A 15,526-nucleotide genomic window follows, 5' to 3' on the forward strand; every position below is an offset into this window, starting at 1 on the left:
TCATAATTTGATGCCTTTAAGATTAGAGTGTCCACTTAATCCAATCCCGGAGAAAGATCTGGCAAGATGTTTATCCTTCACATATTCTATGAAGAGAGCAATCGATAGGCAGAGATAGACTTATATGCTTCCTCCCTAAACACAGATAGCTTTGAGGGAAAAAGAGAATCCTACTTCATAAAGTCAACTTGGTTTGGTCTAAACTGGCAAGGATGGGAAGAGGTCATCTAGGTAAGTCCCCTGCCACCAAATAAAAACACACTTTAAGTATTCAGGATTAATAACTGACCATCTTTAGACCAATCTGGACTCTAACCAGTCTCAGGAGAGCCACTAACACAGGACTAGGTGGGCCTCCATATCCCCTGTATGGGTTAATGTGGAACTGCCTCAGTATCTTAGCAAATTTTGCAGAATTCTCTATAGCATTCCTGCAATTAAAGGAAACGTGCTTATGTGGAGCTTTTTACTGTTTGGGTCTCTTTCTTTAAATCCAGCTTAATATTTTTCAAGTCATTAATTACAGATCGCTTCAATCTGTACCCTGGTGAGAGGAAAAGATTAAAAACTGCATGCGCACACCAGAGGCGACGCTTTCAAGAAAATGCAAAGTTTATTCTTCAGCAAACATCTAGAGAATGAAAAGAAATTTTTTTAAAAAAACATGTGAAACCTAGCGGCTTTCATATGCCTGAGTTCTGATTGAAATCTGACTGGGTATGATTGCGGGGAGCTCCTGAATCCACAGATGAGTTTTAATCCCGTCAGTTGAGGTAGAGAGCAGTCTGCTTCTGCTAGCTGATTTTGTAAGTAGATCATCTCACTGCTTGCATTTTTATTTAAAAGATGCAAAGTATTTCCTTCTTGGAAGGAGTTGAAGTTGGAGGAAAAGAGTAGATATTCTGAGTCTGTGGTACTCAGTTGCTCGGTCATGTCTGACTCTTTGCGACCTGCCTGCTCCTCTGCCCATGAGATTCTCCAGGAAGAGTACTGGAGTGGGTTGCCAAACCCTCCTCCAGGGTGTCTTCCCAGTCTAGGGATTGAACCCACATCTCTCACATCTCCTGCACTGGCAGGCAGATTCTTCACCACTAGCACCACCTGGGAAGCCCTATTTAAATGCTCTAGGAAGACCAGGTGACCCGGGTTTGATTTCTGAGTCAGGAAGATCCCCTGGAGAAGTAAATGGCAACCTACTCCAGTATTCTTGCCTGAAGAATCCCATGGACAGAGGAGCCTGGCTGGCTACAGTCCAGGGGGTCACAAGAGTCAGACATGACTTAGCGACTAAACACCACCCCCCACTCCAGGAATACTTTATTGCTGGAAAAACTGAAATGGCATTGCAAGGAACAGAAATACCTCTTTATAGATAGTGGGGGGAGCTGTGTTTGTGTCTGGCTCTGTGCATCTGTATGTTGGTTTTATTGGATTTTTATTTCTTTGAGATCAGACTACAAACTGTCAGAAGGAAGCATAAAGTCAAGCAGAGCAAAAACCTTTCATCCTCACAAGGCCTAGGGTTGGATATTGAGTTAAGCTCATTTAGAAAGATAAACCTCCAGGATCTCACATTATTCTCAATCAAGCCACATCCAAAGACTAGAACTGCAGTTGAAGAAGATCTCAAATACAAAGCCCAGGGAGGTACTGCGAGAATGAGAGAAACTGGTATATTCACAATCCATAAAATGCCAACTTGACTTTTTCTGGCACAAGTTTATAAAGGGAAATAAAAATTCAGAAATAAACAAGATATTATCTTGCCTTTTAATTTTGGATGTCCCTTTACCATGTGACTTTACAGCCCCTCACATGTAAAGATGCAGTGAACTTCCCCATCCCTTGTCTTTGGAATTTGTCATGCGATTTACTTTGGCCAATGGAATACCAGCAGACACTACTCAAGCAGAGGCTTGAAATGTGCTTTTGGGACCAGGCTTTCACTCTTGTACTTATTCCATCATGAGAACAACTTATCCCAAGGGGCTCAGTGGACCAAGAAGGATGAATGACACAGGAGTAGCTCTATGACCTGAGCAGGGTCCTGCCAGGCCCAACTAATATCAGCAAAATAATTCTGGCTGGTGTACAAGCATGTGAGTAAGAACAAATGATGGTGATTTAAGTTGCTGAGGTTTGGAATGATTTGTTATATAGCATTTTATGGGATAATGGACTAACAGAAGCTTTTACTCTGTTTTTGTTCAAAAACTTCTTGAAGAATATGAGGAAATCTGTGGGCTCTCTTCCTAAAGCATATGCATAAATTTAAAATTTTACATATGGTTTTAGAGAATTCACTGATGTCCAATTTACACAAGGAGACATGGATATTAAGTATATTTATGTTATCATCAGTTCATTTCAGTTCAGTTGCTAAGTCTTGTCCAACTCTTTGTGGCCCCATGGACTGCAGCACACCAGGCTTCCCTGTCCATCACCAACTCCCAGAGCTTATTCAAACTCATGTCCATTTAGTCGGTGATGCCATCGAACCATCTCATCCTCTGCCATCCCCTTCTCCTCCTGCCTTCAATCTTTCCCAGCATCAGGGTCTTTTCTAATGAGTCATCTCTTCGCATCAGGTGGCCAAAGTAGTGGAGCTTCAGCTTCAACATCAGTCCTTCCAATGAATATTCAGGACTGATTTCCTTTAGGATGGACTGGTTGGATCTCCTTGCAGTCCAAGGGACTCTCAAGAGTCTTCTCAACACACTAGTTCAAAAGGATCAATTCTTCCATGCTCAGCTCTCTTCATGGTTCAACTCTCACATCCATATATGACTACTAGAAAAATCATAGCTTTGACTATACAGATCTTTGTCAATAATGTCTCTGCTTTTTAATATGCTGTCTAGGTTTGTCATAGCTTTTCTTCCAGAAGCAAGCTTTATCATACTTTATCACATGCCTAAATAAAATGAGTAAACTGGCATTTCCACTTAGAATAATATGCAGAGGAAAAAATGTATCTATTTTTCTTTGCAAATAATTTTCAATAATTTATCTAGCATGTCCCCTTTTTTCCTCAGCACCTACGTTCATCCCATTAGTGAATACAATTGGTAGCAACTAGAAAGCATATCTTAAACCTGTTCACTATTCTCCACTTGCACCTATCGTTAGTGATGTGTGAATCACAGTAATTTTCAGAGTTCTTGGAGTTACCACAGAATTTTGTAAGGGAAATTATCCAATCAACAAATAAATAAAAGATATGAGATTATCAGCTCTTCAATCTAGAATTTAGGAAGGCAGATAAGGAAAAATATATGATGCTAAGATCAGAAACTCTCAAGAGAAAAATTACTCATACAAGATGAATACCTAAAATGAACATCTAGCTATGTGTAGTGTTTATGGGTATACAAGGAACTTTCTGATAATCTCTGCTGCTGCTGCTGCTAAGTCGCTTCAGTTGTGTCCGACTCTGTGCGGCCCCATAGACGGCAGCCCATCAGGCTCCCCCGTCCCTGGGATTCTCCAGGCAAGAACACTGGAGTGGGTTGCCATTTCCTTCTCCAATGCATGAAAGTGAAAAGTGAAAGTGAAGTCGCTCAGTCGTGTCTGACTCTTAGCGACCCCATGGACTGCAGCCCACCAGGCTCCTCCGTCCATGGGATTTTCCAGGCAAGAGTACTGGAGTAGGGTGCCATTGCCTTCTCCGACTAGATAATCTCACAACTAGATAAATAGTAATTCTGGTGATGATCCAAAAGAGTGTCACTTGTGTAAAAAAGACTAAGAATTTTCCTTAAATCTTTTATTTTCCTCACCATACATGTAGTTTACTTCAGCTGTCCACGTATTTTTATAGTTTTATACCAGTCTTTTTGACATCATGGATAACGGGACCATACTCTTACCTTTGTACATATCTTCCAAAAATCTGAATCTATTAAAAATCTAAATTTGTTAAAAATTCTGACGACAATAGATAGCATTTTATGTGCGTGTGTGCTCGGTCACATCCAACTCTTTGTAACCCTATGGACTGTAGCCGACCAGGTTCCTCTGTCCCTGGGATTCTCCAGGCAAGAACACTGGAGTGGGTTGCCATTTTCCCCTACAGGGGATCTTATCAACCAGGGATCAAAGCTGAGTCTCCTGCATCTCCTGCGTTGGCAGATGGGTTCTTTACCACAGAGCCACCAGGGAAGCCCATTTTAATTTATTGTTTACCTTACATGTGTTTCATTATATTTATATTTACGTAAACAAAATAAGAAAGAACTACCCATCTACTCCAAGAAGGCGGTGTAGTAGTATCAGATAATATAAAAAATTAAAAATCCAACAAATGCTCATTGAGGGAATGCAAACTAGTACAGCCACTATGGAGAACAGTGTGGAGATTCCTTAAAAAACTGGAAATAGAACTGCCTTATGATCCAGCAATCCCACTGCTGGGCATACACACTGAGGAAACCAGAAGGGAAAGAGACACGTGTACCCCAGTGTTCATCGCAGCACTGTTTATAATAGCCAGGACATGGAAGCAACCTAGATGTCCATCAGCAGATGAATGGATAAGAAAGCTGTGGTACATATACACAATGGAGTATTACTCAGCCATTAAAAAGAATACATTTGAATCAGTTCTAATGAGGTGGATGAAACTGGAGCCTATTATACAGAGTGAAGTAAGCCAGAAAGAAAAACACCAGTACAGTATACTAATGCATATATATGGAATTTAGAAAGATGCTAACAATAACCCTGTGTACGAGACAGCAAAAGAGACACTGATGTATAGAACAGTCTTATGGACTCTGTTGCAGAGGGAGAGGGTGGGAAGATTTGGGAGAATGGCATTGAAATATGTATAATATCATGTATGAAACGAGTTGCCAGTCCAGGTTCGATGCACGATACTGGATGCTTGGGGCTAGTACACTGGGACGACCCAGAGGGATGGTATGGGGAGGGAGGAGGGAGGAGGGTTCAGGATGGGGAACACATGTATACCTGTGGCGGATTCATTTTGATATTTGGCAAAACTAATACAATTTGTAAAGTTTAAAAATAAAATTAAAAAAAAATGCTCATTGTACACCTGCAGTTCTGCCAGACACTTTGCTCAGCCCTAGGGATACAGCAACAGGGCATACAGAACATGTGCAGTGTGTGATGTTTCAGCAAGTGGAGCTATTTTAATTTGTGTGGTCAAAGCAGTCTTATCTGATGAGTAAGTTTTAAACTTCCACCTGAAAGGAAAGAGAAGCAAATCAAATGAAGAAATGTGATCGGCAAGTCCAAAACCTAGGAAAGTAATAAACTGGGCATGTATCCGAAGGAGTTTAATACCACAGATAGCTGAAATATGTTAAGTAAAGTATAGAAATGAATGAAATAAAGTCAGAGAGTTAGGCAATGATAGCCTATTTAGAACTGTCTAGGGGAAAGAATTTGGATTTTACCCTGAGGGCAACAGGAAGTCACAAGATTACTTTAAGCAAAGAAGTGCGTGACATGGTATGATTTGCGTTTTAGGAGCTCACTCAGCTGCTCTGTGAAAAACTGAGTCCTTTCAGAGACAGGCAAGAAAGCTGGGGCAAGAAGACTAGTCAAGAGGTCACTAGAGTAAATTAAAAGAAAGATAAAGATAGCTTACATTATCTTGGTAATAGCAAAAAGTGAAAGATATCAATAGATTTCATGTGATGTCAAAAATGTCAATGTGATTTGAAGGTACCTCCACCAGGTCTTAATGAAGGACTCAATTATGGGGTGTCAGGGAAAGAGAAGAACTGAAGAATGCTTTTGGTAATAATGATCATGGATGATAATCAATTAAACAAAGTGGAGATCCATGGGTCAAACTGATATAAATAAGCGAATTAAGCAATGAGAGGAGAAATTTGTATCTATAATGGAATAGCACCTAAGAAGTACTGAAGGAATGATATTAGAAAATCATTACCTAAGAATCATCATGATAATAATTCAGTCAAAACCCAACAATGATGGCTCAGATGGTAAAGAATCTGCCTGCAATGCAGGAGACCTGGGTTCAATCCTTGGGTCAGGAAGATCCCCTGGAGAACAAAACGGCAACACACTCCAATATTCTTGCCTGGAAAATCCCATGGACAGAGGAGCCTGGTGGGCTACAGTTCATGGGTCACAAAGAGTCACATACAACTGCGTGACTAATACCACGTCCCAATATATGTTATGAGTTCTGGGTGAAATTTGGATACAGGTGGGATATTTACATAGTCTCAGAGTACTTTCTAAAAGTACTTAATATAGAAGTAAAAGAGTCACTCTAAAATGGTAGAAGTGATCGTTAACTTGGCCAATAACTAGACAAACTGAAATTAGGATTCAATGAATGAAAAGACCACATTGATGTCATGTCCAAATTTCATTACCTCAAAGTAATCAAGAGGAAGCATCATAAAAACCCAAACTGAGAAACATAAAAAATAACTGACTTGTAATGTTTACAAGTATCAAGATTTTAAAAAGCCAAGGGAAAAAACTAAAGAAAGTTTTCCAAGCTAAAAAAGATGATTAAAATAACTATGACAAATAAATGATACACATGATTTCGGACTGGATCCTAAAGAACATAATTGGGACAACTAGCAAAGCTTGAACCTGTGGATTAGGTAGAAACAATTATCCATTCTACTTTCCCTGAATATTCATTGAAAGGACTGATGCTGAAGCTGAAACTCCAATACTTTGGCCACCTGATGTGAAGAACTGACTCATTGGAAAAGACCGTGATGCTGGGAAAGATTGAAGGCAGGAGGAGCAGGGGACAACAGAGGATGAGATGGTTGGATGGCATCACTGACTTGATGGACGTGAGTTTGAGTAAGATCCAGGAGTTGGTGATGGACAGGGAAGCCTGGAATGCCTCAGTCCATGGACTGGGCAACTGAACTGAACAAACTTACTTTCCCTATTTTGATAGCTACATTAAGGTTGTAAGAGAATGCCCTTGTTTGTAGAGATCACACACTAAAATACTCAAGGATGCTGATGCATCATGAGTACAACTTCCTCTTAGATGATTCAGAAAAACTTCAACTATTTTTGCAAACTTGCTGAAGCTTAAAAGCATTTTAGAAGAAAAAGGAAAAAAACAACCAAATTATTGTGCTATTGTAATTTTATTTTCTTTCAGTTTTGGGGTTTGTAAAACGAATGGTCTTTAATTTTTAATTGCAGGAAAATTGCTTTATAATGTTGTGTTGGCTTCTGGCCTACAACAATCAGCCATAATTATACATAAATCTCCTTCCTCTTAAGCCCCCCTCACCTCCCCTCATCCCACCCCTCTTGGTCATCACAGAACACCAGGTTGGGCTCCAAGAACTATCTTTAATTGAAAAACAGAGACTAAGATAAATGAAAAGATAGTAAAAGTCGCTCTGCCAGCATGAACTAGACAACAGAATGTTGAAACTCAGATATATTTGCAGGGTCACAGTTTGAAATCCCTGAAAATTCATAGGGAACTGGAGAAATGCCAATTACAGTTGGGGAAATCCTCTCTCCCACTTCACTGTGGTTTCAGAAACTACAAACCTGTAAGCCCGATACTTACCCCCGGCAACACTTTGGAACAGGCTATTACGGATATGACTTGAAGCATTTTGAAAAGGCTAGTGACCACCTGGAGCCAACTAACTAAAAATAACTCACAGTTCCCTTCCCTCTTCTCTTCTTTAGGCAGGTGGTTTTGGGTCTGGAGAGTTCCATGGAACATATAGTCCATGGGGTCTCAAAGAGTCGGACACAACTGAACGGCTTTCCCTTTCACTCTTAGGTCAGTAGATGACCGCAGCGTTGCAGTGTTTCTACTCATTGAGGACATAAAATACGTCCTCATCTTATACAATCAGATACTAATACTCTGCTGAGGTGTTACGGGAGCTTAGTGACTATTGTTAGTGAGAGAAGGGGAGGGAGAGAAGGAAGGGAAAAAGGAAGGAGGGGAGGAAGGAAGGCAATAAGGGAGGGAGGGAAGAGGGATATGGACAGGCATGGGATATTTAAACATATTCAGGAGTCTACTTAGGTGTATCAATAAATGACCAAATAAACATACTGAAAACATTTATTTCATAAAATAATGCCAATCTGTTCAGTCCAGTTCACTCACTCAGTCATGTCCAACTCTGCAACCCCATGGACTGCAGCACGCCAGACTTCCCTGTCCATCATCAATTCCCTGAGCTTACTCAAACTCCTGTCCATCGAGTTGGTAATGCCATCCAACCATTTCATCCTCTGTCGTCCCCTTTCTCCTCCCACCTTCAATCTTTCCCAGCATCAGGGTCTTTTCCAATGAGTCAGTTCTTCGTATCAGGTGGCCAAAGTATTGGAGTTTCAGCTTCAGCATCAGTCCTTCTGATGAATATTCAGGACTGATTTCCTTTAGGATGGACTGGCTGGACCTCCTTGCTGTCCAAGGGACTCTCAAGAGTCTTCTCCAGCACCACAGTTCAAAAGCATCATTCAAGAGTTATCATATGGGTCTTCTAATTCATTCAAGGTCCGTCTGTCAAGCCTAATTCCTCTGAATGCTGCCACATCTTCTCTATTAGACGCTTTGCAAGTACAGTCCACCATCCAGCTCTAGTTTTACTTCCACGATGCTCTGCAGTATACAGGAATCTGCCTCCAGTTCCATCACTCCACAGAAAATTTGTTCTCTCCTAGACATCAATAACATGCTAATTTCCAAATGCAAAACCATTTTTTGAACCCACTCCCACAGAAAACCATCTTCTAAGATCGTTTCTAGCTGTAATGCTGTGACTTTAAGCTTGTTTCATTGTGTGTGTGCTCGTATTTAAGGCAGACTTCTTTATAGCATGGAGAAGCTGTTATTAATAGAGTATATGCCAAATTCTAAACTCACAGCAATCTAGCTTTTAAAAAAACTCTTAAACTATATTCTGCATGTGGCATGTGATTTAAGAGATTCTGAAAAGAGGAATAATAAAAGGAGATGGGATAAAAATATATGAAATAATAATAATATTAGAAAAAACTAATGGTGTAATCCGATTAACCTTGTCCCATCATATAAAACTATGACAGTGTTTAGATCAAAGAAAAGTGATCTTTACATAATGTAAATTAACCTATGGAGCTCTGAATCAAGGGGTATTATTGAGGTAAATTGCTCAGCAAGTTCAAAGGGAGAAATGAGTAACCTTTCAGATAAGGAGAAATTGTGAAGCCCATTCCAGAGACTAAGATTTAATGACCTCAGTTCCCAGATGGAAGGCAGAGGTAATCACCATCTTAATCCCTTGTAATCTATTGTAGCTAGAACTCTCAGCATACAAAATAGACATCTTTGTTTAGGTAGAGACCAATTAGATGTGTATATGTGTGATGTCAGGGCTTCCCAGGTGGCAGAGTGCTAAGGAATCTACCTATCAATGCAGGAGATGCAGGAGATGTGGGTTAGATTCCTGGGTCAGGGAGATCCCTTGGAGTAGAAAATAGCAACCCACTCCAGTATTCTTGCCTGGAAAATTCCATGGACAGAGGAGTCCAGTAGGCTACAGTCCATGGAGCCTCAAAAAGTCAGACCCAACTAGGCATGTACTAATGTGTGATGTGTATATGTGTTTGTGCACATACATAAAACATACAAACAACAGAACATTGTTAAGAAGAAACAGAAATAGTAAATGAATAAAAGCAAATATGAAGTACCTAAAATTGTATTATTAGTATTTTCCTTGAAGACAAAGGAATATGCCTAATCATTTGATGGCATCCTTTCTACAACACGGCTGAATAAAACACCAGCAAAGTACAGTTTCAAATCTTTTCCTAACAGCTTCATAATACTTACTATAGCTAGGCTTTTTGCAGAAAAATACAGTATGGATTAGACTACCAGTTTGAAAAAGGATCTGATGTTCAAGGGGGCTTCCCAGGTGCTGTAGTAGTAAAGAACCTGCCTGCCAGTGCAGGAGATGTAAGAGACCTGGGTTTGATCCCTGTGTCAGGGAGATCCCCTGGAGAAGGCAATGGCAACCCACTCCAGAGTCCTGCCTGGAGAATCCCATGGACAGAGGAGCCTGATGGGCTACAGTCCATGGGGTCACAAAGAGTCAGACAGGACTGAAGGGACTCACCCACCCACCTCCCCAACCAAGGTTCAAGGTCCTAGCTTAGGCTATGTCTTTGAGTGTTATAAGGCTTCAAATACCAAGATACAATGGAAAGAATAATAGCTCTGAAGCCAAAGAGCCCTGGATTTGAATTATCAGACCAGACTGTCTTCACCAATTATAGACCTTTAAATTATTAGTCTCTATTTTGTATCTTTAAAGGGGGAAATTCATATGACTGTAATAGAAGCTAAAAATTCACTGTACAAGAACCCAATAATATAACTTCTTCTTTCTTCATTAACCAGTTAAGAGTTTTAGTTTCCACACCTATAAATTGAAGCTAATGATCATTGGATAGTCTATCTCAAAGGGTTATTGAGGAGATAAAATGTTACCCATGTGAAAATACTCTAAAAAGTGAAAATTAATCACAAAGTTTAGGGTAGTATTCTATCCTTATGATTCTTTATTAACTTGTGTTTGGAGGTATCAGTGATAGATGAATGAATGACAAGAAGAGATGAGAACCAAAACACTAAACAAAGCATTTGCAATTTAATAATTAATCACTCTTATTTATGAGGATTATATAATAATGATGTCTACCTTTAAAAAATCTGTGACAAACAAAGTGTTAAATCTCTCCACTGTCATTTACTGTCAGCAGGACTGGTCACCTGAATGGGAATTCTGTATTCAGTCAACATTCTATGTGCATAACAGATAGTCTCATTCAAAATTCCTAACAACCCAAATATGCATTCCTGCTTCTGCACCTTCACTCTTCCTGGGTAACTGCATGGATGAGAGCTAATGTATATAAATCATAATCATGATACATGATAAGCGTTCCATAAACAGGCATTACAGTTATTACTACCACTGCTCTACCATGGTAGAGGGGGCTTTCATTTCTCTGGTGGATGGGAAGCTTTCAGACCAAAAAGGAGAAATGGTTGCATATACTTACAAGACCAGTCAGACTCATACACTGTCTTATGACCCTTTAGAATCAGATGAAACATGTATTATCTTTTTTTTTTTTAATTATCCCAAAGACCAGAAAATCTGGATTCCACCAGAAGATTATGTTAATAGTTAATAGTTAACAGTACCTGTTAAAACTTGGCTTCATTTTTATCTACAACCATGAAACCTCAAAAAAAAGTCAAACTCTGGAGTGGACGTCAGGACTGAGTTTAGCGGGTCCAGTTCAGAATGAGGTGTCCAGAGAAAGCCCCAGAAAGGGATCAAGCAAGTCCTCCTGGACTGTGTGGCCAGTTGGCAAATCGCCAGCACCAGTGACCACCACTCGTGTTGCTCCCCAGAAATCCTTTTCCTATGTGGTTTTAGGTTACGGACTGTCAAGGAGAGGAGTTTCCAGGAGATCTGGAAAGTATCTATAAAACTGAGGTCATTAATATTAAGAAGTCGTGAGTCAGGCAAGGCAGCTACCTTGACTTGGCAGTTTTCCAGACCTCCCCAGAGGCTCCCACTCCGCAATCACAGCAGTTGAGCAGGACGTGCCATGGGTTCCCTCTTTGTAATAGCAAGACTCACTGGTTTCTCAAACTTCCTCAAAAGCTTCCATGATTCTACCCAAGCCAAGCTCTGAAGCAGCTGCTCCTCCCGCATTCTCATGCGTGCTAGTTCCTGATTTAAAGCCTTCACCTCTACACTGCATTTCTGGCAGTGGCTCTTTCTTCCTGACCAAACCAGACTGTTGCAAGCCATCATTAAAAATGCACTTTGAATTAACTCTCTTTAGCTTCTCTTTTTCTCCCCATTTCTATAGTTATACATCACTATGCATTTCAAAATACATAGGGTCTACTGTTGGCCACTTTCAGGCATAAATCTTATTTTATTTCAGACAGGGTCCATACAGAGTTTGCTGTATGTAAGAGACTTTAATTCATCCATTCAACAAATATTAAGTTTTTACTCTGTACCAAACTCCGGGGAAAACAGTGATGAGACATGGCCCTATCCTCATGGAACTTACAATTTGGTAGGAAAAATTGACATGAATTAAATATTTAAGCAAGTAAATGCAAAACTCCATTTGTGACAAGGAGTAAGAAGAAATTCTCTATTTTCTGCCAGTCCATATAGCAAAGTCTGACCCACTCTAAAGCGTCAGAGATTTCCCTGGGTGATAAAAGTGTAAGGGTAATAAAATTAGTCAAATGAGGAGGGAAGGATATTGCTTGCAGAGAATATAAAAAAACGTAATATAATTTGGTGGGGAGTTAGAAGGGAAATAACAGTAAATAGAAAGAATTAAGCACATGTGGCTACAGCACGGTAATGACGGAGGCAGGCAGAGTGAGGATGTTGAATGACAAGATGTACAAGTGACCAAACCACCCAAGTCCGCGTAAGTTATGTTAGCTGCTATTTAATCCTAAAACAGTCCAAAGTCACAGGACATTTTTTTCAAAGGATGCTGGCATTATCAGATTTATATAGTTTAAAGACCACTTTCTGAATAAATATCAATGAATGGATTGGAGAAGGGACTGAATACAGGATGGAACTTTAGGAAACTATTAGCTGAGAAGAGGGACATGATCACTTCTTTCACACACAGGAAGGCTCAGAGGCGATGGGCAGCTGGTGAAGATGATGAACGAAAGACATGTTTAGGAGATAAAATCAACATGAGGTGGTGCTGCATTGGATGAGGGGAGTAGAGAGGAGGGGATAAGGATTCACCCCAGATTTCTGGACTGTGCCACTGAATAGATGGTGGTGCTATTTACTAAATGAAGAGGTATAGGACCAGGCTTTGAGGGGAGGACATGGTTTGATTGTGGATATTTTAAGTTTGGTGGACCTTTAAAATATCCAAAAGAAGTCAACTAGACAATTAAGATATCTGTGCAATGGGATTAAAAATGCATACTCCATGAATCAGAGGTAGTCTCCCCCTCCATTCTTTTTCCATGTTTTGAAGCTTATCTCATCTGGTTCTTAGCCTCAATTCCAGTTGTTCAGGTGACAGATTGTCTGAAAGCTATGATCAGGTGATGATGCCTAAGATTAAAAGGGAAGACAGTCATGATAGGATTCAGCCTGAGAGTCGCATGCAGAAAAGGAACTATGGCCCAAAATATTTGGCTACTAATTATGGGACCTCTGGCAAAATGTGAAATCCCAACGTTGTCAGAGTGAATAAGAAATAAGCAAGAGCCACCTAAGGTGAAAGTGAACTTATATAGGTAGGTGAGCAGAGGAGGTTCAGCTGACTCCCCAGATCAGGAGATAAGAAAACCTGGAGCTGAATCTCAGATTGGAGTTAGGACAGGCTGAAGACTCTCTCAGAGGACCTGCAGATGATGCAAAGGTCCCAGTGGACAGTCTAGTCTCAAAGGCTCTAACAGCCAGACCCACAAGATACTTCTGAGGACATGTCTATTATACCCACTGCAAACAACAAAAACTTGGGGGAAAATGTAGTAAAAAGTTATCTCAATCTGATTCTTCACCATATATGTCCCCTCTGTACATATCCACCAAAACAGTGAATATACTCATATCACCAAAACTTCCTCAGATTAATATTGAGTCAAAATTAATCATTATCAATAAGGCCAACATACTGTTTCGGCTCCATCTATATACTTACCTTAGTGGTCATTTTAAGTAAATAGGTGGATAATTTGGCTCAATGTGTTCTCATTCTATCTTTAAAAATCAAATTAAAAACCTCCTCAGTATAAGAAACGTGTGTTTCTCAGGTATGCCCAGTGTGGCTGGAGCCAGAGACGCTGATATATAATGGAATTCAGATATGCTGTTCCTTGTTTAATCATTCAGTCCTTGCTGGTAGGCTAGAATGTTCTTGCTGCTGTGGTAAAGAGCTTTGGAAGGGAAGGGGAGGTGGGTGGGGGGATTTACAGCTACCTACTGATTCCAGTCCCAAGTTGAGAAGAGAAAAGAAGAGATACATGAAAACACTTTTATCAAGTGTTTCGGAGCCTGTAACCTACCCACCAAAGTCAAAGCAAATGTAAGAAGGGTACAGATGAAAAGCTACAGGAATTCACTGAAGTGATCATGCTGCTTATGGAATATGGATGCAGACTTCCTGAAGGAATATCGAGGGATAGGTGAAGTGGTGAGAGAGGCTTTACAAACAAAAGAAAGAAGATAAGCAAAGGCAGCGAGGTGGAACCAAGGGGGTGTGTAGAGAAAGCAGGAAGTAGGTCAGCTTTGATTCTGCTAATTCTCTCTCACCTCTAGGCCTTTGCACACGGTGCTCACCACTCGTCCCTTCACACAGACACAGCCTAGTAGCTTTCTGGCTCTTGAACATAACCCTGGGGAGTCAGGTTGAATCCCAGATCAGATTAAGTTTTCTTCTTTTATTCAATGCTTCCCTGCTCATGACATCCACCACTCTCCACTATAACTATCTGTTTGTCTGGTTGGTGTCCCGCACTAGACTATGAATGGCTTCAAGAGCAAGAATCTTGTTGTAGGCTGAATGACTACCCTCCAAAAGATGTCCATGTCCTAATTCCCAGTATAAATACATGTGATTTTACGTAGTAAAAGGAACTGCAGATGTGATCAAGGATCTTCATTTTGGCAAATAATGCTCTAATGTCTGGCGAGCTCAATGTAATCATAAGGGTAGTTATAAGAGGGTGGCAGGGGCATCAGAGTCAGAGAAGATGTAATGATGGAAAATGTCAAAGGTCCGAGACAAAAGTAGCTGCTGAGAGTCTGGCTTTGAATATGAAAGAAGAGGGATTGAGACAAAGAACACAGGTAGCCTCTGAAAAGTGAAAGTGAAAGTCACTCAGTCGTCTTTGACTCTTTCCCACCCCATGGACTCTTTCAGGCCAGAATACTGGAGTGGGTAGCCTTTCCCTTCTCCAGGGGATCTTCCCAACCTAAGGATCAAACCCAGATCTCCCACATTACAGGGGAATTCTTTACCAGCTGAGCCACAAGGGAAGCCCAAGAATACTGGAGTGGGTAGCCTTTCCCTTCTCCAGGGGATCTTCCCAACCCAAGGATCAAACCCAGATCTCCTACATTACAGGGGGATTCTTTATCAGCTGAGCCACAAGGGAAGCCCAAGAATACTGGAATGGGTAGCCTCCCTCTTTTCCAGCAGATCTTCCTGAGCCAGGAATCAAACCAGTGTCTCCTGCACTGCAGGCAGATTCTTTACCACCTGAGCCAGCAGCAAAGCCCATCCAGGTAGCCTCTAGAAGCTGAAAAAGACAAGGGTAACTGATTCTACCCCTGAGCCTCCTGAATAATCACAGGCCCACTGCTGCCTTGATATTAGCCCAGGGAAACTGGCTTTGGACCTCTGACCTCCAAAAGTGTCAAATAATACACTTCTGCTGTTTTTACCTACCAATTTTATGGTAATTTCTTGCAGCTGTTGTTATTGTTTAGTC

General features: G+C 40.7%; 1 long non-coding RNA gene across 24 annotated transcripts in view; it reads right to left on the bottom strand.

Annotated features, from left to right (window-relative positions):
* Positions 1-15,526, bottom strand: part of LOC147358454 (uncharacterized) — a 461,639-nt gene that overhangs the window by 97,783 nt on the left and 348,330 nt on the right. For 2 of the 24 annotated variants that reach the window (XR_015142273.1, XR_015142282.1), the window contains one exon: positions 8,065-8,681. The exons of 20 other annotated variants lie outside the window; for them this stretch is intronic. This is a non-coding gene — a long non-coding RNA (uncharacterized LOC147358454). Of the gene's footprint in view, positions 1-8,064; positions 8,682-12,050; positions 13,143-15,526 lie in introns of those variants that run through there. 2 more of the 24 variants (XR_015142290.1, XR_015142281.1) reach the window with 2 other exon arrangements.

This window comes from Bos grunniens, chromosome 15, assembly GCF_055505025.1.
Source record: "Bos grunniens cultivar Pamir isolate PY7600 chromosome 15, Bosgru_T2T1.0, whole genome shotgun sequence".
Lineage (NCBI taxonomy): Eukaryota > Metazoa > Chordata > Mammalia > Artiodactyla > Bovidae > Bos > Bos grunniens.